Genomic DNA, 23,229 nt, shown 5'->3' on the forward strand with positions numbered 1-23,229 from the left:
TTTGAAAATAAACAGTATTATTTTAAATTCTCTATTGTAAAATTCTTTTGGTTTGTCAGGAACACACACTGCTCATTTGGCAGATTTGTCATCTAATTAATCTGCTGGATAAATGGCCACAGATGGCATTTATATCACACTCCCCATTTTCCAACACCATTGATCTCTGTGACATGAACAATAGATACCAGCAATACAGATCCCTGCCATGTGCATGTAAAATAAGTATTTTGGAGATGTATGTAAGCTAAATTTTCCATCTCCTAACTATGAAAAAATCAGAAATGTAAAATACCTAGGAAGTTGTGAACCCCAAAATAACCTTTGTGAAGACTGAAAGAGGGTTATAAGTCGCCCAATGAACGTTTACATTAAATGTGTCCTACTGTTCTGATTAAGGACAAGTACAGCAGCAGAAAGGCAAGAAAAACAGCAAATATTCTGGATTCTCAGTTCAGAAATTGCAACACCAAGAGTCCTACCTGGAAATATCCTATACTCATGCACAAAGCTTTTTGTGCTATCTTATAAAAATTAAATAGTTATTCATTTATAAGGCAGATAATCTGAAACACTGTGTACTTTAAGCACAAACTGAGAGGTAAAAGAGATTTCAAAGGGGAAGTAGTCATTATAAAATCCATGTTATTTTCTTAGTAGTATATACAGAGAGCCAAGAGCAAAACCTCACTCACATCCACACACTGTGTGCAATAAACAGATCACATGTGGCAAGAAAACAATGGCCCAAGGGACAGGCATACAATGCAGAAGCTGTGGTTCAGACTTCCTGCTGTCACCACAATCTCAGTCAATAGCCTCATGGGCCAAGCAGGACAGGTACAATCTAGATTGCTAAGGCCTAGAACAGCCAGAGCATCCCCAAGGGCAATTCCAACTGGGATCCAGATCCAGGTGCCATTTCTAAAAGGACCCTTAATTCCCCCCACTTAGGAGGACTTATCAGAGGCTAGGCAAAGGTGTCTGGAAAACATCTCTTGTAAGCAATGGCAAATGAATCCTGCAGCCTAGGACAAACACAAGAAACTGGAAGTCTGGGGAACGATAAAAACAAAAGAGGTTCTGGGGTATTAGAGGACAGGCCTGGGATGGCAGGAACGGTACCATCCCTATAACACTCTGACACCCTCACCAGAGTTCTATGCAACTCTGCTTCACCCTCTACAACGCTGATCATGTGACATAGGTCTCTTGCTTATCTGACTACGTGGCCCCAAAAGGTATGTAAACTCCCAGGAACTCACGTGTCATCTACTGCTATAGCCATATGTAGCCCAGCCTGCCTAGGACAACACCTAACTCAGAACAAGAGTTTAAGTATTTGTTGAATAAACTTTGGAATTTATAAAGCCAGTTGGCAGACGTTATCTCTCTCATAAAGAATTTGGTGTACTAGCAGACTAGGACTACTGGTGAAAGTTCATGTTAGTACAGCTGACATAAAGACTTGTCTTCCAACCAATTCCAACCACAGGAGCCCAGAGATTCCACCTCTAACAGGGGTTCAGGCAGAGGCTGGGCCTGGAAGGGCTCTCCAGCAGGGGCTGGGAGGCTGTGCTGCTGGACCTCCTACAGGGAGCAAGAAAGCTCCACAACAAAGATCATCCAGACCCAGTGTCAACAGTGCCAGGGTTGAAAAGCCTGCCAGAGAAACAAGAAGGCAGTAGCCACATTAGCCAAGTAAAAAGGAATACAATTAACTAACATACTTTATTTACCCCAATATATTCAAAATATCAGCATTTTGACATGCAATCAATATAAAAAGTATTAGTGAACTATTTTATTTTTCCATACTGTCTACAAAGTCCACTGGGTATTTTACATTTGGAGTGCACCTCAATTTAGTTACTATTTTCAACATTTAAAGTGAAATCTATTCTTAACAGAACATGGTTGTATTTAATGGACTATTATATATTGCTTTATTATAAATTTAAGTCATATCAATTGCGATGTGTTATGGTTAAACTTCAGTTTCTCATTCACAGCAGCCACATTTCATGTGCTGAAAAGTCACATGTGGCTATTTTATTGACATATTGGTTCTTTAATTTTTTTCTGAAAACAAAAGGAATGTACTATTTTCAAGATTGTGGGGGAAGAACCAAAACTTCTCAAGTGTGAAAGTCTAAAGTTAGACTAAAAACAGTTCACAGCCTAAGTATCAGGAAAATGCAACATCTTCTGCAGTGTTATTTAAAGCAGCAGGGGGAAGAGAATAATTTTAAAAAATAGGGAGATCACATTTTTTAAAAGTGATTTGCATTGAAAAGGATATGTTTCCACATTTTAAAATTTCATTGCTTCCACCAGTAATGAGAAATGAAAAAGGAGAGAAGTTCCCAATGACACCGGGTGGTGGTGTTAGTTCAGGCAGAAGTTAGCACAGAAGAGGCGGCAGCAGAACATTCAGGCTGAGCGCACAGATCAGTGATTCTCTTCCGCTGGAGTTGATCTGAGGGTCATTATCCTACATTCTATGCTTCCTTTTTTCCCCTTCACACAGATAGAAAGCACCCTGTACCAGGGACTGACAGTGCTATGCCTAGTTCTAGTCTGAACCACACAGATGACATTACGACTATCCCACAACGAGACAGTAACTGGTTTTAAATGAAAAGTCTCCTCGGAGTTGTTTTCTCTCTGTGATGGAAAGGGCCCCACTTGCTGTCCCACCATTCTTTTCCTTCTACACACTGTTGCAGACAGACTCCAAATTAAACCAAATCCATTTAAGCAGTGTGATTAAGGAATGCTGGGTTCAAATCCTCATTATGAAAAAAGTTAGGCAAAAAAGTCAGGAGAACACAACCTTCCCCCAAGTCTTCAAAAGAGATTTGGAATGCACGTGAAAGGCTCTGTGGACAGCTCTGCAAGTGCACGAAAACTGCACAGACCACTTCACCTGCCCGCTGGACTTCAGGCCCACTGCCTTTCTGTACCATGCATGGCTAGCTCACTGAGACCCTTAGAAAAACAGCAGCTAAAACAAAGGCAGGCAAAATGAAGCTTTGGCTAAAAATGGGTGCCAAGTGTGCCTTGCTGTTCAAGTTCACCCCCTAATTTTCATGAGGCACACATGAGCTATTCTGGACCTTCGGTCAGGAGATTATCTATCTATCTATCTATCTATCTATCTATCTATCTATCTATCTATCTATCTATCTATCTATCTAGATGTCTATACACACATACATATATACATCTATATAAATAAAACATGTACACATGCATACATATGTACTTAACTGAAATAACCATTATATTTAGAAATGGGGGGGGGGGAGTCCTTTTCATGGAGGACATAAACAAAACTTGTGGGATGGGAACTAGAGTCATAGCCTAGCTGCAGAACCTGGGCAAATCTCCCAAGTTACGGCTATGCAGCCAGACAACTGCCTTAATTGTCAAGCAAGGTATAACCTGGTTCGAGTAGCTAGATCAATACTAAGAAAAGTAATGCCCAGGACAATTATAGTTTCCTGGAATAGAAGCTTCCATTTCTGGCCTACTTATCAGTTTTTATGAATTTTCTAAATTCTTTGTTATTTTTATAAAGTACAAGCACACTAGGATAAAAACATTCATAGTCATTGGTGGTAGCATCTGCCCACTAAATCATCTTTTCTCAATTTGTAAGAGCAACTTTTATATTATAAATCTTTTGTTCACCACCACCATTGCAGATGACTTTTTCCAAGTCTAACACAGGTCTTGTGATTCTATGTATAGTTATTCTATGATTTGCTAAATCAAATCATTTACCTAGAAAGATTATTATCATTATATTTTATAAATGAAACTAACAGCTATTATGTATCTTGTCCCAATGGACAAGATAAAAACAGTTCATCATTCTTTAAATAGTCACTCCAAAAGAAAGCTAAATGTCTTAATTCACAAAGTTTGGCAATCTCATTCTTAAATTTTTTATGAATTCAAGTTCTATATTAAAACCAAAACATATACAACAAAAAAAAGCATTTTTATCAAGCATATACCAAGTAGTAGTAAACATAATCAAATGAGCAAAAAAGTATGTGGCTATTTTTCAAACTAAATAATACATTATTATAAAACAAATGAAAATATTCACCAATAAAGAGCAAATCTAGCCTTCTAACGCCCACTCCAATACCAACAACCTGGGGTTCTCTTCCACTCTTTTCTCTCTGCACAAACAAGCATATGCAAGTATATAATTTTTATTGAAATATTACCCTATAGCTCACATTGTTTTTTCACTAAATAATATATCAAGGACATCCCTTCAAGTTGTTAGATACAAGTTTACCTATCTTTTTCTTTATGTCTTTAGGAACATGTGTGTGCACATATGTAACTTTACCTAAGTAGCATATCAAGTATGATGGGGTTTTAAAATTTTGTTTTTGCAGGGCTGAGGACCAAACTCAGGGCCTCACACATCCTAGACAAGTGCTCTTCCACTGAGATACCCCCAGTCCCTTGATTTTATTTTCTATGGAGTATATATATCACCTTTATTCTTCTTGCTTACCACCCTATTAGCCATGCTATAAAGAAGCTATTTTTCTATTTTCTCCATGTTTCCAAGTAGTTACATAAAGAGTATGCATGTATGCACAAAGGCGGTTTCTGACTTTAATACATCAAAACAGAATACTAACTATACATACTTCTCTATGGTTTGCTTTTCCCTATGTTATTTTTCTCTCCATTATATTTTACAGAAATCTGTTCTTGTTAAATGGCAAATATTCTTTTAATTAATGTATAATATTCTGTAAGAATAATATATCAAAACATATTGTCATTCTCCATGAAAGGTATTTGCTGTTTCTGTTCTTTTGCCAAAACCAACAACATAACCAAAACATCTCAATACATTATATCCTTATTTAAATTTGATGCTTTCAATTCTATTTAACAGAGTATCAGGAATAAGACTGAAGTATCTCTATCTCCTGTTTTCACAGATGTCAGATTGCTTTCTGAGAAGGTTTTAGGAATTTCCTATTTCACCAATAATCTGAGGGTACTCTTCTTCCCACATCCCCCCACCAGCAACTGGTGTCAACAGTTGCTTTCTCTACATTTTATCAGTGTGACTGCTAGAAAGTGATGCTGTCATGCTATTTTACATTTTCTCTTGACTACTGTTCAGTTAGAATATCTTTTTATGTTTGGTAACATTTGAATTTACTCATCTGTAAACTGCCTATTTATTATCTCTGATTTTTCCTGTCAATTTGTGAGACTGTGTGTCTGTGTGTGTGTGTAAGCTGTATTAATTCCCCTGCCCCTCACCCCAAGTGCTGGGGACAGAACCCAGGGCCTCACACATGCTAGGTCACCAATGCTCTACACTAAACTACACCACCAGCCCATATTTGCAGGTTAAAGAAAAAAAAAAAAAACTTTTGTGGGGCTGTGGCTGTGGCTCAGAGGCAGAGCGATTGCCTAGCACTTGAGGCACTGGGTTCGATCCTTAGCACCACATATAAAAATAAGCAAATAAAATAAAGGCATGCTGTCTATCTACAACAACTTGTGCATGTGCACACACACACACACACACACACCCCAAAAACAACAACAACAACAAAAAACCTTTTTGTGTCATGTATCTTGGTTAAGGTTTCTCCCATACTATGATTTTTTTTTAAATTTCCGATTCTGCAATGACCAAACTATATACATTTATCTCAAGCTGACATCTCTACATAAAGCAGAGGTCCCTTTAAGGGGTTTGTTCTTGTTTCTGTTTTGGACCCTTGTGACTCTAGGATTCCCATGCCCTCTGAGCCCTTCCTGTTCCCTTTCTTACATGACAGAGGAGTTCTCCCTCCAACATTTTTTTTTTTTTTTAACCCATGCTTCCAGGAATCTTAACTGCAGTCTACATTTTTACTTAACTTTTATTTCATTTTAAAATACCACTGATCATTGATTCCCTGCCTCAGGGAAACAGGAAAAGTTCAGAGTTGGGTGTTTTTTTACTGTTGTCTTTTTTTAGCAGTATTTTCAGAAGTGCTGTGACATCAAAATATCCCTGAGCTAACTTCAAATGAGCTCTACCAGAATGAAGTGTTTGAATACTAATGGCTAATGTTCAGTAAATGCTTACTCCATTTTAAATCTGTGTTAATCACTTAAAGTGCACCACCTCATTCAATATTCAAAACGGTCCTATAAATTAAGCACTCTCATAAAATAACTTGTGCGTGGGTCGCAAAATAAGTTGTAGACATGGGATTCTTCACACTGATTGCATAAACTTGAACAAGTAACTACCCAACTACTCCAGGTTTAATGTTTCCACTTAAAAAGTGACAATGCTAATATTTCAGAAGGTTGTGATGGGGTAACAATGAAACAATGCATACAGAGCACTGTTATAAACTTTGGGTCTCATTAACTGTGGACTGTCAACTCAATTTAATGGCTAATGTAGCCACCATTAAAAAAAATAGAATATATCTAGCAAGGGTAGGTATTGTTAGTGAAAACATTGTTCCAATAACACATACATACTTCTACTGCACATATTGTGTGAAAATCCACATAAAGTGGATTCTGATGTTGTTGTTATTTTAGGAAAAATCATCTTGTCTTTCTGAGTGTTAAAGATTTAAAATTATTACTACTTTCTGTATAACTGTTACAGTTTTAAAGGTGATCTATAAAAGTAGTCACTTATGGAACAGTCTTCATAACTATATAAAGCTTTTCACAGACAGGTAAGTATGAAGTTATTTCTATTAGCCAAGAGAAAAGCACACATGAAGCAGTTCTGCACAGTTAGTACGGTTTTGCACAAAGAGGATGAATGCTGCAGGCAGTGGATCTCATTTATGGTCTTATATCAATACAATATGAGTTTTTTTCAAACTAGTAAGCTACTCCCTCAGAACTTCTAAGAGGACGGGAGATACTGGACAAAGATTCTACTCAAACAAAGACTGCCCTTAAGGCACAATGAACAACTTGGAAGGGACTCCAACTTGGTGAAGTTCCTTTGTTTCCTGTTACTTAATAGTTCACTGGTATTCTTCGTTTTAATGCCATATGTCCTGGGTGAAAGTGTTAGACCAATTCTGTCCAAATAATATTTTTCATTTAATTGAAGTGATGAAAGAGAATATATAAAAAAAAAAAAAAATCCCACATTTAATTTTAATGGGCTTTAATCATCCCATTGACATTATTCAATGATACTGAAACTGACTTGGACTTGTCATCAGAATTGAGGTACTTGTCCAAATACACCCTTGGAAATTTTAAGCATGGCTCTTCCATTCAGACCTTTCTTCTGCACCTAGGATTTGGGAATAATCTCAAACTCATGTTGTCAGCAACAGGATTTTAAAAGAAACACCAATGTTCTATTTTCTTAAAACAACAAGGCTGGCTAGTTCCACGCTCAGCTTAATTTTCACAATTCTTTACTTTCCTTGTCTCCATCCCTTGTTCTCTCTGTGCATATCTGCCACTAGCTAGTAATCCCTACTCCCCTAGGTTGCAGAATATAGCTTCTCCTCTGTATTTCCCATGATACTAAGAATTTGGCATGATAGGTACTCAGTGTGTTAAAAGAAATGGTTTTACCTAATGTCTCAAGTTAAAAAGGAGCCGAAGAAAGAAAAACAATGAAAAAATAAGAGACATCAATAGTGACAGAGATAAAAAGAACACAGTGATCATTTTCTGTCTTTAAACTTTTTCTTGAAAAATATTTTCAAAATGAACTTCTTCGAAGTACATTTTTACTTGCACTTAAATAAACATTTGTTCAATGTTATTAAATATTCTGCAGAAATCATAATTTTAAGTGCCAGCATATTCATTTGGATATTTTGAAAAGTGAAACACAACCCAATTCTTATCTCTGATTCAAGATCAAAAGAACAAACCAAACATCTTGGAAAATAACTGCACAGAGAAACAGACTTTAACTATAATAATGAAAATTTGTATGTGTACATGTGTATTTATCATGTGGTATGTATGTGTGTATATCTATCTGCAGTTATCAGATACTCAACCCTTCTCAACTATCAGAATTACTCTCCTCTCCCCCCAATCCTTCCTTCTATAAGTCCCAATTTAAGTTTAATCTTAGTGTATCTAAGTATGTATTTTTTTAATTTTCTATTTGCCCTACTGATCTTTATGAAGCACCCAAACTTAAAGTCTTCTATATTATCATTAGAAATAAACTATAAAATACATTTATATTCATAAATCAAGATTAGACTTTAAAATGAAGATACAGAATAAATTATTACAATAATAAAGTATGTCATTTATGCATCAAAAATACTTATATGGTTCATTTGGGATACAGTTCACAAATTTATCCTTCCAAAACAGAATTGAAAAGGTAATTATGTATGTAAAAGCCTACTAAGCTCATCCCAAGTCATTTGAAAGTATCAAAAACCTTTATTGAAAATTACCATTCAACTTTCTATCCCTTCTTTGTCCTGTTTAGGGCACATGGAACTATACAGACTGCAATTCATTCTCTCCATCTAAAAGGATAAAAGTTTCTACAGACGCTCTTACTTAACCACCCATATCTTTAAAATGTACCATCCTGCTGTTTCAGATTTACTTATTCCCACTAGATTCCAACTTTGGTCAACCTGAGAGAGCGGCAGAACTGCAGCAGGTCAGCACTACAGTACGTGCTGCTGAAGTAAACTTTACATCTGTTGGCTTTCTGTTGATTAGGGTTCTAGGATGAGTAAACCGTCCCACAGTGCATTTATAATTCTTCCATAGTCAACCACAAAAGGCTATTTATGTATTTAGAGAAACTAAAATGTCACATCACAGAATTTCTGATGTGCTTTAAATACCGTCCATTTTTCTCTCATTCTCATCAAAGATACTGATGAAGTTAACCAGAAGAACACATCATCAGTGATATGAAAGAACATAGGAGTAGTAGTTAAATGTTTGGAGTAGGTAATGATTTCTTAATGATGACCCAAAAAGCACTAACTTAAGAGAAAAATTATAAAGCAGACTTCATCAAAATTAAAAACTCATGTTTAACAAAGAAGAAAGGGATCTATTCATTATTAGGGGAAAGAAAAGGCAAGCTATACCAATATTCATTATATATATATATATATATATTCATCAGAGGATTGATATTCGAAATATATAAAGAATTTCTATAGATCAATATTACAAAAACAATCCAATATAAAGTGAATTTAAAGTGAACACAACCCTCAGATACTTCAAAAAGGAAGACACAACAGTGTTAATAAACACACAGACAAGTGCTCAGAATCATTAAAGGATGTAAATTAAAACCACAATCGGACAACATGCAACACCATATGCCAGTGGGCATGTGAAGTATGCTCATGTATTGCTGTCAGGAATGTACGATGGCACATCTGGGGGCAAGTATCATAACAGGGTGGGGGCGTGCTAGGGACTGAACTGGAACAGGCTGTGTTCCACACTTTTGTGATAATATCAGGTGTATGTATCCTTGTACTGTATATAACTAAAAATAATAATAATAATAATGATAAAAACACCCTCCTCCCTTAGTACCTGAAATTCTCCTAGGTAATGAATGACAAGAATGAAAATATGACGATAATAAAAAGGTATCTATAAAAATAATTATAGCAACTTTATTTCTAATTCCAAACTGGAAACAACCTAAATGCCCATTGACAGGAGTACAGAAAAGCAAATTGTGGCATATTTAAGCAATGGCATATTGTTCATCAATAAAAAGGAATGGACACTGATATACAAGATAGGGATGATTCTCAAAAATACAAGGTTGAGTGACTAAAGTCAAACCAAACAAACAAACAAACAAAAAAACCCCAAAACCCAGAAAACAAGAGTATAGACTCTATGATTCTACTTGTAATGCAGTTCAAAATTATATGACACTAATCTATAGTGATAGAAATCAGAACAGTAGCTGTCTATGGAGGATAGGGATAGACGGGGAGGCAACACGAGGGAACTTTCTGAAGTGATGGAAAGTTCCATATCTTGACTAGGATGTAAGTTACATGGGTACATACATTACCAAAATTTAGGAAATTATATACGTAAGATCTCTGAATTTTGCTGTTCATATAAATTTTGCTTCAACAAAGAAACAAAGAAAAAAAACTATGATGTAATTTATTGGAATAAATTAGCATTTCTAAAACATTTTTGAACTCAAATTATTTTAATGCTTAAAAATTACTGAAGACCCCACCCCAAAGAGTTGATTTTCTTTTCTTTTTGCATCTTCCTTTTTTTATTGTTTGTTCTATTTAGTTATACATGAGAGCAGAATGTATTTTGATTCATTATACACAAATGGAGTACAACTTTTCATTTCTTTGGTTGTACACAACGTAGAGTAACACCATTTCTACAATCATACATGTACACAAGGTAATGATGTTTGTCTAATTCCACCATCTTTTCTTCCCCCAACCCTCCCCTCATTTCCCTCTACACAATCCAATGTTCCTCCATTCTTCCCTTACCCCCCACCCTGTTATGTATCAGTACCCACTTAACCGAGAAAACATCTGGCCTTTGGTTTTTTGGGGACTGGCTTATTTCACTTAGCATGATATTCCCCAACTCCATCCATTTACCTGCAAATACCATAATTCTTTCTTCTTTATGGCTGAGTAATATTCCATTGTGTATACCACAGTTTATCACTTCATCTACTGAACAGCATCTAGGTTGGTTCCATAGTTTAGATATTGTGAATTGAGCTGCTATAAACATTGATATGGCTGAATCACTGTGGTATGCTGATTTTAAGTCCTTTGGGTATAAACCGAGGAGTGGACTAACAGGGTCAAATGGTGGGTCCATTCCAAGTTTTCTGAGGAATCTCCATACTGCTTTCCAAAGGGGTTACATCAACCTGCAGTTTTGATTTTCTTTTAATGTGGGTTATATCTTTTGTTATTTAAAATTTTTTTTAAAAACTTTATTTTAAAAAAATTATTCACTTAATAAAATCAATGTTAATCTAAACAAATTTTTATAAAAATAACTATTTTCCAAAGTAAAAATGTGGAAGAATGGCATTGTTTTACATTTCTGTAATCTCTTTTATGTATGAATTCTCAAAACTGCTTCTGAACACAATCTGGGATCTCACACATCATGTAATCTCCAACAACTCCACTGCACACTTATGGGGAAAGAAATGAAAAAGGCAAATGTCTTAGTGATATTATGAAAGCTGTTTAAATTTGTAGTCCCCTAAGACTAACTTAGGGACAATCCAAGGGCCCAAAGACCACTTTCTAAAATCACTGACATGGACAGTTAGTACAATGGTACTCCCTTTTTCTAGTACAACTTTACAAAATTTTGGAAGAAGGCAGGGGGCAAAAAACCCCATTCATCCAACAAATACTGATTAAATTTCAACCACTGTGATTGGCTTTGAGGATACTGGGAAGCAGGGTCAACAAAACATCCAGCAATGTTTACTCTTGAGATACTTCTGTTTCAAAGCGTCACTTCATTTCTGAATTCTGCTTTAAAACTTTAAAAGCTTGGGACTTATGCAACTAAGTATGTTTAAAGATATATGAAACTTATATTCTCTTATTTTAATATGACAATTTAAAAACTGCAACCAAAATTCATTTTTAGTAATTTACCTGTCTAAAAGATGAATATTTTTCACATTAACTTAACATTTAAATCTGAGCATAAACCAGTTTCACTGGCCACACAACTCAATTTCAGTTTAAGTTGATGTAATTTGACTTTAAGAAAATGATGCCCTCGTATAATCAGGGAAAATAAAATTTGCTCTCCAAAGTTTGTAAGATTTTTTTTTCTGGTACTGGATTTATTTCTAGTCTTAAAAATACTATTATTCCTCAATCCATGTAGCATTAATTAAAATTTCAGTTGTAATATATGAGGAGACCTAATTCAAAGGCATCATACACATGAATACATTTCAATATATTATATTGAAATCAATACAATTAAAGTATCTGAAATTTACCTATGCAATTAAATTCCTAAAAGTTTACCTATTTCCATTTTCAACAGCAGCAAAGTTTGGGCTGGTCTTAAAGAGACCATACTATATCAAATAAATTTTTTTCATGACTGACATTTTTTAAATTTTTTTTTAGTTATAGATGGACGTGGCCTTTATTTTATCTATTTTTATGTAGCGCTGAAGATCAAACCCAATGCCTCACATATGCTAGGCAAGCACTCTACTACTGAGCTACAGCCCAAACCCCCCATGACTGACATTTAATGCACTCTCTACCTAGTTCCAGTTTGAATTCAAATATAGGAATTCCAAAGTTCTCTCCACATATCCAGAAGCCTAGTATAAACCAGCATTGGAACATACAGCTAAAACAGACATGAAGGAGATAGGGTTAACTCAACAGCTGGGTAATTTAACCTGCTTCTAGACATCTTCAACTAAAATTAGCCTGGAGTCTCAGAAGCAAGTTAGTACAAGTCTAAGATAAGAATTCTAAGACTAGTCATATGCCTTTTTTATTTAGGCATCTTTAAAAAAAATCTACTTGGTTTCCTATTTTAATAATTTTTTAACTATGATATTACTGTTTGATTTTGCTTATTTTACTTTTCATTTTTTGATTTTTTAAATGACATATCTCTATAGTTGATGATTATCACTTTAAAACCTGCCTCTGTAAAGTCCAAAGGTTAGGGTGATTTTACTTATTTTAAAAGAGGCTCTACTTATTTTCATTTTAATAAGCTAAAATTATATATACAAAACTGCACTGATTTTCTTAGTGTATTTCTAAAATTTAGAATTTATCATCAAACTCCAAGAACACAGAACACAAGGACACAGTAAGTTTACTTCCTACTTTTGTTAGTTCACCACCATAACTGCACTAACAGGAAAGCTTGTAGAATCATCACATTTCAAAGCCAAAATGTACTAATGAGAAAATACCTGTGAACCAGCGAGGTTTTTTGCTTGCTTTTGGTTTATTGTTTGTGGTACTGGGAATTGAATTCAGGGGTAATCTACCACTCACCTGCATCTCCAGTCCTTTTTTATTTTCAGTACCTGGAATTGAACCCAGAGGTACTTAACCACTGAACCACATCCCCACCCTTTTTATTTTTTGAGACAGTTTTGCTGAGCTGCTAAGGCTGGCCTTGAACTTGCAACCATCCTGTCTCAGTCTCCTGAGTCACTAGGATCACAGTTATGCTCCATTGCGTTCAGCTCCAGCATTTTGACTTAGAGCTGTCACTCTGGGCATCCAGACTGCCTTACTGTAGGTCACTTTAGATTGTTCATCTCAGATGAGAGGAAGGAAGTATGCCACAGAAAGGCAGTCCTTAACCTAGGGTGAATACCCTTTGCTTACCCTTACGTCTAAGAATGGAAAGATTTCACAATGGGTACCGAAATAGATGTGAAATCACTGAAAAGTGAAGAGAGCAGATCATGACTGTTTGGACCTAAAGGAAGTGGTTTCAATGACAGAATGTTGAGGACATGGTGTGTGCTGCACAGATCAGAGGTAACTCTCACCCTTCCTGTTTCACAGAAAGGCTTGCCAAGGCCTCTTGCAGTGTACACTGCTACAGGGAAGAGAGGCAGCAAGACAAAGAGCACAAATCTCCTACTACTACCTCTCCATGTTCCAAAGAAGAGCTGAGACTGTTTTTACTGGTAATTATGTTAGTGGAAAGGGGAAAGAAGCCCCTCCTGACCACACAGAAATCTTCTGGGCTGTATACTGAGAAAAGTTTTGCCTCAGAACTTGGTGTGCTCCAGATGGATTGGGAGTCTGGTTGGAGCAGACAACACTATGGCAAGGCTTGGAGTTCTCTACTAGAATGCAGGCCTGAGCCTGGTGGAAATGGCTCATCCTTGAAAGCAGCTCTGCAGTAGGACAGCTGCATGTTTTCTGGAACACTGCAGACAAGGACTTCAGACCCCTGAAAGAAGGATTTGAGGAATACACAGGAATTATTTAAGAATGAGAAACAAAAGGAAGAGGAAGCAGAGATGGACTGAATAATAGAAATGTTCCTCTGTAAATACTACTGCCTCTTTTTGTGGCTCTGAACTTTTCAGATTAACTTCCCTTCAAACAAATATTACCAATTTGTTTGTGATTTGCTTTTTAGCTAGATCAACAATCTTAATTTAACTTCCTTTCTAAATGATGTAAGATGCTTTTGACTGCTTACCCTCAGAGAGAGACAAATTCCAGGGACAGAGCTGAATTTCTTCCTTCCTGCTCTATGACACATAATACGCACAGAGTGTTCTCCAACAAGTAGAGCAGTTTCTTTCTGACTGTTCTGACAACAGTGAAAAACACCTGTACTGCAAAGGTTTCCTGGAGAAGGTTTCTTCTGATGAGAAACATCACAAGGAGTCCTAAAATGTATCATGAGATCCAAATAGTATTCCTGGTCCTCTGAGGTTTTCTCATTTCTGCTAAGAAAGGTTGGTCAGGGGCTTGGGTTGTGGCTCAGTGGTAGAGCACTTGCCTAGCATGTGTGAGGCACTGGGTTCGATTCTCAGCACCACATATAAATAAAAACAAATGAATAAAATAAAGGTGCATCAATATCTAAAAAGAAAAAAGAAAGATAAGTTGGTCAATCATATCCTAAAGGCAAACAGTCAAAAAGTTTTTCCCTAGTATTAAGAAAATGTATAGTTATTCAGGAAAAATATATAATTTCTATGAAACATTATAATTATTCCTGCATATTTTAGAATAGTTTGCTTTGGTAGGAAGTTGGTAGAAAATGCAGATTATAGGAAGTTATAATTTTTTCTTTTAGACTTGTTTAAGGAGAATGTTTTTATCTTCTCTTTAAAAGAAGAAAAATTTTAATGTGTTCATGTGTTGTTCTAATTTGTTTGAGTTTATTCAATTGGAAACTTAAAAAGGTCTAGATGGCTACTTTAATTTGTAGTGGAATACCCAACACTAAGCTAACAACAGATGAATGCTTAATAATTATTTGGGGCTTATGATGTTAATTCCCTGTAAATTATCATACAAAAAACCCCCAGAACTATATTAATTAAAGGCTGCGACAAATTACCTTAAATTTCAGAATATAAAGTTTTTGCCTATGGAAAAATCTTTGTTACCCTAAATATCTATTAAAAATCTACATTTTAAGAAAATACGGAGTCTGAAGACAAACCTGGTTTGAATTCAGGTCATACCATCTGTTGGTCAAGTGACCTTGGGCAGGTCAAACTTTTTGTATTAGATCGAACTTCTGTGTAGATCAAACATCCTATGCTTCAATTTCTTTATCTATAAAACTGATGCTATAATCATACTTGTCCTACCTATAATTCAGTTATTTGAAACTCAAAAAGCAACAGAGCTTGTGAAAGTACTTTAGAAACACCAATTTATGATACCAATGTTTAAGTTCTTGCTATCATTACTAACCATGATATTGTCAAGAGTCCTGGATCTGCAGTGTGGTCAGAGAAGAACTGCCTTTAAAACCAGAGACACCGGGGCTCCAGTCATCTTGTTATGGACTGTGCTTTGTGGGATTCTGCTCAGCTTAGAGCACAAGCAGTTGAGGCCTGGGCAGAGTAAATGCTTACCAAAGCCAGAGAGCTAACCAAAACTACAGAGCAGAACCAAACTCAGAAGAGGAAGCACAGTAAACCAAGGGTTCTCAATTGTCTTATGATCATGGTGTACTTTCCCTACTAGAAGTTCTGGCACTGCCCATAAAGGTGTAAAAGGAATGAAAACACAAGCACAAAAGTAGAACAATATTGCAAAGAACCCATAGTGACCTGCTACCTATTTGCTTCATCCACAGAAGCCTGTTCTGCTGGGGACTATGAGTTGGCCCAGTTGTGGTTCCTATAGTTTTACTATAGCACTAGTAGGATATTATGCTGCAACTCTTATTTCCTACTAAAAATTTAGTGCTTGTGCCCCACTCTGCTACAATCATACCATCTGCTTAGACCAGTGCTCTGTCACATTACAGTACGCATTCTTGGTTCTAGTCATTGGTGTTTCCCTGATTCAGTCCTTATTGAGACTCAGGGTATGTAATTAATGCGAGGCAATGCCATATTAACAGAGGATTGCCATTAATACTCCCTATGGGCAAATAGAGGATTCTTGCTGAGTTTCAAAGCTTGGCTTCATACAGTGACACAAGTTATATCCCAGACAATGAGCATGTATCACATTTTATACAATCAATGTGTTTTAAGAAGAATTGTGTAGTAACCAGAATTTCAGATTTTAAACTCATAAGGCCAATAAAGTAACAAATCTTTAAAGGGCCAGTATGATTTTTAAAAGAAACGCTTCTCTAATTTATTTACCATGCAATTCTTTATTGTTATAGATGGTGTTTTCTAAAAGAGGAAAATTCCTCCTGAGTTAACAAGCAAAGAAACAATACCAAAGATCTTTATGTCCCCTGAGGCAGTTTTCTCCTGGAGGCAAAATTGAGATTGGCACAGTTCCAAAGGGAAAGGGATACTTCAATGTATTGGTAAAAATCAAGTCCCATATGTCACTGGAAGTCAAGATGCTCAATCTATGACTTACTATAAAATTTGGACACGGTAAACAGGTAGGCCATTAAAAGACTGTTACATTGAAATATTTTCTAGTGCTTCTAACTCTGTGCTTAGGTGTAAGTAGGGGCCAAAGGCAGGGGAAGGTGTATCTTCAAATAGAGCAAGATGCTAAGAAAGAATATACAGTTTGATAAATATTTAACTGCTTCTTTCTTTTGACATTCTGAGGATTATAAAGTGTTTACAAAGCAAACTTGGAAAAGAAATTGGATATTTACCTAAGAGACTGAAAACATCTAAGGATCAAAAGGAGAAAGTAATGAGACCTCTGCATGAGGAAACTAATGTCAAGGGACCAAGGAATGAGTAACAGAGCTGAAGGCCTCTAGTCACCTCTTGTTTACACTTCTGACAATGTGACTCTACAATGGGCTGAGTGGAACCCAGGCACACCTGTGTATTCTCAACAGAAAACAAAAAATGAACACAAAAACATGTTTCATTTTAGCCATACTATGAAACATAATTCCAAAATACAATGGAAATCAAGGATAGTAGACTTTAAGTAGAGGGACAATTTTTCTTATTTCACATTTACCAAAAGAACACTGTCCTAAGATCAAAACTTTGATTTCAACTCTTTCCTAAATTCTAGATTCAAGAGATGATACAAATTTATAAAATCTGTTCAAAGACTTTTTACTTAAGTTAAAATTTCAGAACAGGCCATGCAGGGTGATACATACCTATAATCCCTGATACTCAGGAGGCTGAGGCAGGAGAATTACAAGTTCCAGGCCAGCCTGGGCAATTTAGTGAGACTCTGCCTCAAAATAAAAAATAAAAAGGGCTGGGGGAGCAGCTCAGTGGTAGAGTACCTCTGGGTTCCATCCCCAATATCACACACACACACACACACACATACACACACACACCAAGAAGAAAACAATTTCATTTGCTACTTTTTACTTAGGTTTCACCAGTTTTCATATTTATAATAGCACCTGACAGGAAAGAGCAAAAATCACTGAATGCTTTGCACAGATCATCTCATCTCAAAGCAAGCCTTATTACTATCCCTATTTTTAAGATGAAGAAGTTGGGATTCAAAGACATTAAAAATTGTGTAAGGTCAGGAATGTAGTACAGGATAGATTCAAACCCAAGAAGATTTTCACACCCCCACTCCAGTACTGGGGATTGAATCCAAGGGCATTCTACCACTGAGTATATCCCCAGTCCTTTTTTTTTTTTTTTTTTTTTTTAATTTCTTGCTAAGTTGTGTAGTCCAGCCTTGAACTTGTGATCCTCCTGCTTCAGTCTCATAAGTCACTGTGATTATAGGTGTGCACTACCACACCTAGCTCGAAGAACCTCTTAATAACTACACTTTTCTAGTTCACCAGTATCTTTTTTCAAAGCATTTTATAGAAATGTATACAAAAATCAAGAAACCAAACATTTTAAACCAATGCTGCCATTTATTAAAGCTTGTAGTAAATCTATTTCTTATTATCAATTTCTTATTATGTATGAAGAATTAGAAATTCTAAAAATTACCTTTTGACAAACCTAGAAAAAAATATTTTCAACTTATAAACACACAAAAAAGTCAGTTTACCCAATGATGATTATAGAGCACCTGAAAATTGGTAAATTCAACATTCCTACGGACAAATGAATAATAGATATAAGTTCACAGAAGAAGAAATTTCACCATACTCTGAAATACCTTTCCAAAACAGAATGGAAATCAAGGATAGCAGATTTTAAATATACCAAAAGATATTTAACCTCTCTTAAAAATATCAAAAGATATTCAACGTCTCTAATCTTGGAAATGGATACCCCATATTTGTACAAGCAAGGTTCTTGTTCATTACTGTGTTCCCAGCAACCAGTACAGTATCTGACATTAAGAGGGGTTCAACAAGTATTTGTTAAATAACTAATTTGATATATATTTATTTTAAAAGAAAGGTCAGGAATTTTATGTATATATTTCTATCATTTATATGAAAACATTTATATGTAAAAATAGTGGGTGCATTTGGGGAAAGAAAGGAAACAGCTGGCTTAAAAAGCAAGAATTAAGCTGGGTGTGGTGGCACATGCCTATAATCCAGCAGCTCAGGAGGCTGAAGCAAGAGGAACATGAGTTCGAAGACAGCCTCAGCAACAGTGAGGAACTAAACAACTCAGTGAGACTCTGTCTCTAAATAAAATACAAAATAGGGCTGGGGATGTGGCTCAGTGGTTGGGTGCCCCTGAGTTCAATCCCTGATACCCACCCACACCCACCCTCGAAAAATAGAAACTAAAATTTGCAAATCATGGGGCTGGGATGTGGCTCAGTGGTACAGCACTTGCCTAGCAAGCCTTACGACCTGGGGTCAATCCCTAGTACTGGGGTTGGGTGAGGAGGGAAGAAAAGCAAAATATACTCTATTTCTGAATTTTGAACCATAGGAATTTATCGCCAATTCAAAATTATAAAAAGAATCATCTCTAAACTAAACACACATGTACACAATTTTTTTTAGTTATAGATGGACACAATGCCTTTATTTCTTTTTATGTGGTGCTAAGGATGGAACCCAGTGCCTAACCCAAGCTAGGTGAGCATATTACCTCTGAGTCACAACCCCAGCCCTACATGTACACATTTCTTAAGGGTTGGACAATAACTCAATGAGCAAAGGACACAAAAACTGAGAATAGCCTACACTGTTAAATGAAAAAAAAATCAAAGTTGCACAGTATCTTTTCTCTAAGGGGAAAAAGGAATATCACATCTTTTTACATTGTTTATATTTAAACCAAAATACTTAGAAAAATTGTTACCTCTAGGGGAAAGGAGGAAACCACTATTAAAGGGACAAGAATGGAAATAAGATTTGTCTAAACATACCTTATTTTGAATTCATGCAAACATAACATATAGTTATGTTTTCACTTAAAAACCCATCCACTTGAAAACATAACTATAAAAAATAAAGTGGAATTAAAAGAATCTCTAAATCTTGAAAGCAAATGAAACAAAGAACCTGCTTGTGCAACAAGGTAATATTTAACCACACTGAAGGGAACCAATGCAAGTGACTTTCATCAAACAACACCAATTGTACATTCCCTGGGATTTTTATAAAAGAAATGAAAAAAATACCAAACTCTTTTCCACCATCATATTTTGAGTAACAGTATTAATGTGCATGTGTAAGTGATATAAACACACATATTAGAATAAAGCAAGTAGGTAATTATATAAATGTCATTATGAAACCTAAGATGCAATTAAAATCAAAGCAATGAAGGAAAAAACTATGTAATCCAAAATTTAATCTGGAAATACACTGGTATGCACTAATGAAGTATTTTTCCTTAAAAAAAAAAAAAAGTGGGCAAGGGGAAGGAATCTACTTTCTCCCATGGAAAGAAATAAAAATAGTGGCTGATCCAGCAGCACTGTGCAACCTTATTACTCCTGTTGTTAGTTCTAAGGAGTATTTCCCACTAAAATGAACAGGACTCCTTAGAAATGCTGCTGACTCCAGGTCTGGGGCAGGAAATAGGTCTCAAACATCTTTTCCTTTCAGAAAGCATAGCTCTCAAAGACAATATGCTTATGTTACATGTAAATTATATGGAAGGAGGAGGAAGAGAAGGAGAAAGAGAGGAGGACAAAGGAAGGGAAAGGAAGAGGAGGAGGAAGAAGGGGAGAAGGGAAGAAGGAGAGGAGGGGGAGGAAGGCAAGAAGAAGGTAGGAGGAGGAGGACACAACCACAAGAACAACAACAAGAAAAAACAAACCAAAACAAAGTCAAACCTGTTGAATGGACACAGAGGGGCTCTCTAAACAAAGAGGGGGAAAACACCTTAAAGAGATTTAACAAACCCATCCATTATGTCATATATCACCTTTAAAGCATGTTACGGAATGGAAAAAACACTATACAGACACCCACACCCTCCCCCGCAACACACACACAATTTGGCAAAGAGGCACTGGGAAGGTTTTGTAAAGAAGTCCTTTACAGAAGAATTCAAGCTCATAGATGTAGAAGGGATGACAAAATTGAAATACCACTATTCTGTAGCTCCTAATGAAATGAGGATATAGACAATGATCAACAATACCCACTAAAGACATTAGGTAAAAGGCTGTCAGGCAACTTTATCATGGATATATCTATCAGACGGACAGCACCTGAAACCAGGAATCAATGTCAACATTACAAAAAGAAAGCAAGCAGGAGGTATACCTACAGTATGTGCTCCTATCAAGTATTTTGTGCTAAATCTGGTCAAGCTTCTGGGTATAATCATCAATTTACAAGAAATTCAAGGGTAGAAGAACATGTTAAATGACACCCTGGGAACGCAACAGCCATATCCGGATTGTGGAATATTCTACCTGAGAAATGACCAGGTTTCTTCAACAAATAAATGGCAAGAAAGAAATGGAGAAGGAATAGGAAACCTAGAGATTAAAAAGGTTTTAAGATACATATAAGCCAAAAGGGAATTATGTGGAACTTTTTAATCTTTATTATAAAATGACATTTTGGATATAATTATTAAAACACATTTATAAGACAAGCAGGAAATTGTGACTACTAATATTTGATAATAGATAATTAAGAAACTATTATTTATGTTTGTAATGGTACTGTTGCTTGGGAAGAGAAAATGTCTGTTTTAGAGACACTTACTGAATTATTAAAAGCTAATACTCTGGCAGCACATAAACTAAATGAGAAAATACAAATGGCATAAATATGCATATGGATGACATGCAAATTTACAAAGCATTCCATATTTGGGAGAGGACTAAATTAAGAGATCTGTATATGATTACTATAGTTAATAACAATGTATTATATACTTGAAAAATCACTAAGCAGATTTTGTTTTTCCCATAAAAAAATAACCATGTGAATTAGCTCTATTTAGCCACTCCACGATGTATATATACATATTTTGAAACATGTTCTGTACCTTATATGTATATATTTTTTATTTGTCAATTAAAAGGCTATGTTCTGGGCTGGGCTGAAGCTCAGTGGCAGTGCGCTTGCCTAGCACTTGTGAGGCACTGGGTTTGATTCTTAGCACCACATTAAAAATAAACAAATAATGGCATTCTGTCCATCTATAACTACAAAAATTTTTTTTTAAAAGCTATGTTCTGAGAAATAAAGATAAAATAATAGATCTTAGATTTGCTTTAAATTATAAGAGATGAGAGATAAAGAGACTTACAGACGAAACAAAGTTGGGCAGATGATGGCTGCCCTTGGCAAGCACTCTCATTTGCCCACAATAAGCACCAGCATACAACAGATTAGAACAAGTCTTCAGAGTCAGGCAAAAGTGTGTCCTGCCATCACTTGTTTACAGAATGCCAGAAATGGAAAAGCCTGGTTTTCCAACTGTGTTTAAAGAGCCCCTGGAACCCTAAGAAGTGTCTCTGCAGGCAGGGGCAGGGCAGAGGAGGGGGGCCTGTGCACCTCTGAGCCTTAACCCCTCCTTCCAAAAGAGCAACTCCTCTATCTGCTTTCTAAACTAGAGTTGAAAGAGGTGAATGTTCTATGGAAAGAGATTGCAGTTTTTCTAGAGTAAATCCTGGCAATAAACTCAGCAACTCAACGGGCTTATGAAAGTTTTCATGAATTGGATTTCATCCTGCTTTTGTTTCTTCCAAACATACACAAAGTGACCCCCATGGCCTGCCAGTTTGTTGGTCCTAGATAAGATTTTAAAATCTGAACTCTCTTTGCTGGATGACTAGCCCCATCTGTCAAGTTGGCACTAATCTGTGGAGAGATCTCCAAATGTATTTTTGTAGGAGGATGGATGTCCTGTAATCTGAGTGGCCTGCTGGTTTTCATCCTCTGCTTCAGCTATTGCCATCCAACTTGTCAATCTGTTCCAGGTGTCCAATCTGCACTGGCCTCTGAGGACACACTCCTGAGGTTTCCTGACTGGCAACAGCCTATGCCACAGTGGAGTGGTAGCCCAGCCCAAGTTCTATGCTTCAAAAGCATGTGAGCATTAAGCATCTTCTGCTGCTGCTCCTCTTGGAGTTTACTGTCTGTCCCCCTTAGTATTCCTTTCTCTCTAGCTGTTAAGACAGGCTTGTGTCCAGTTTGTCAGAGGCAGGTGCAACAATCAAGGGCTTGAGTTTCTAGGGAATACTATTCTTTCTTTTCATTGCAACCCTCTACTTTCCAGGACAAGTAAATTCATTAGGGCAAGGAGCAAGGTGGTATGAAGACAGCACAGACTCAGTGTCTTTGGAACCACTGCTCCCTCCAACCCACAGGCCCTTCCACAAAACTGGCTAACCCTTGTTCTTTCTCTCATGACTCCTGAGTCCTCTGAAAATCAGACATGTAGCTTAAGTGTTCCTAATCACTACATGACAAAGAATTGCCCTGCATGTTTCCTGACTGACTAGGGTGTCTTTCTGCCCAGGACAGCAGAGGACCTCTGGGTGAGGCAACTTGCTACCAACTCTATTCCCTGATCTAATCAAGTCTGAGTCCATATCATTTTGTCCCAACTGTTAGGGACTGAGATTCCAAAACCAGGATGGTTATATTCCAGTGATTAAATATACTCAAAGCTGAATGATTTTTATT

General features: G+C 36.3%; 1 protein-coding gene across 7 annotated transcripts in view; it reads right to left on the reverse strand.

Annotated features, from left to right (window-relative positions):
* Window positions 1-23,229, reverse strand: part of OSBPL1A (oxysterol binding protein like 1A) — a 200,196-nt gene that overhangs the window by 39,668 nt on the left and 137,299 nt on the right. The gene's annotated exons all lie outside the window — the stretch shown is intronic.

The sequence above is a fragment of the Sciurus vulgaris genome, assembly GCF_902686455.1.
Source record: "Sciurus vulgaris genome assembly, chromosome: 13".
NCBI classification, from domain to species: Eukaryota; Metazoa; Chordata; class Mammalia; order Rodentia; family Sciuridae; genus Sciurus; species Sciurus vulgaris.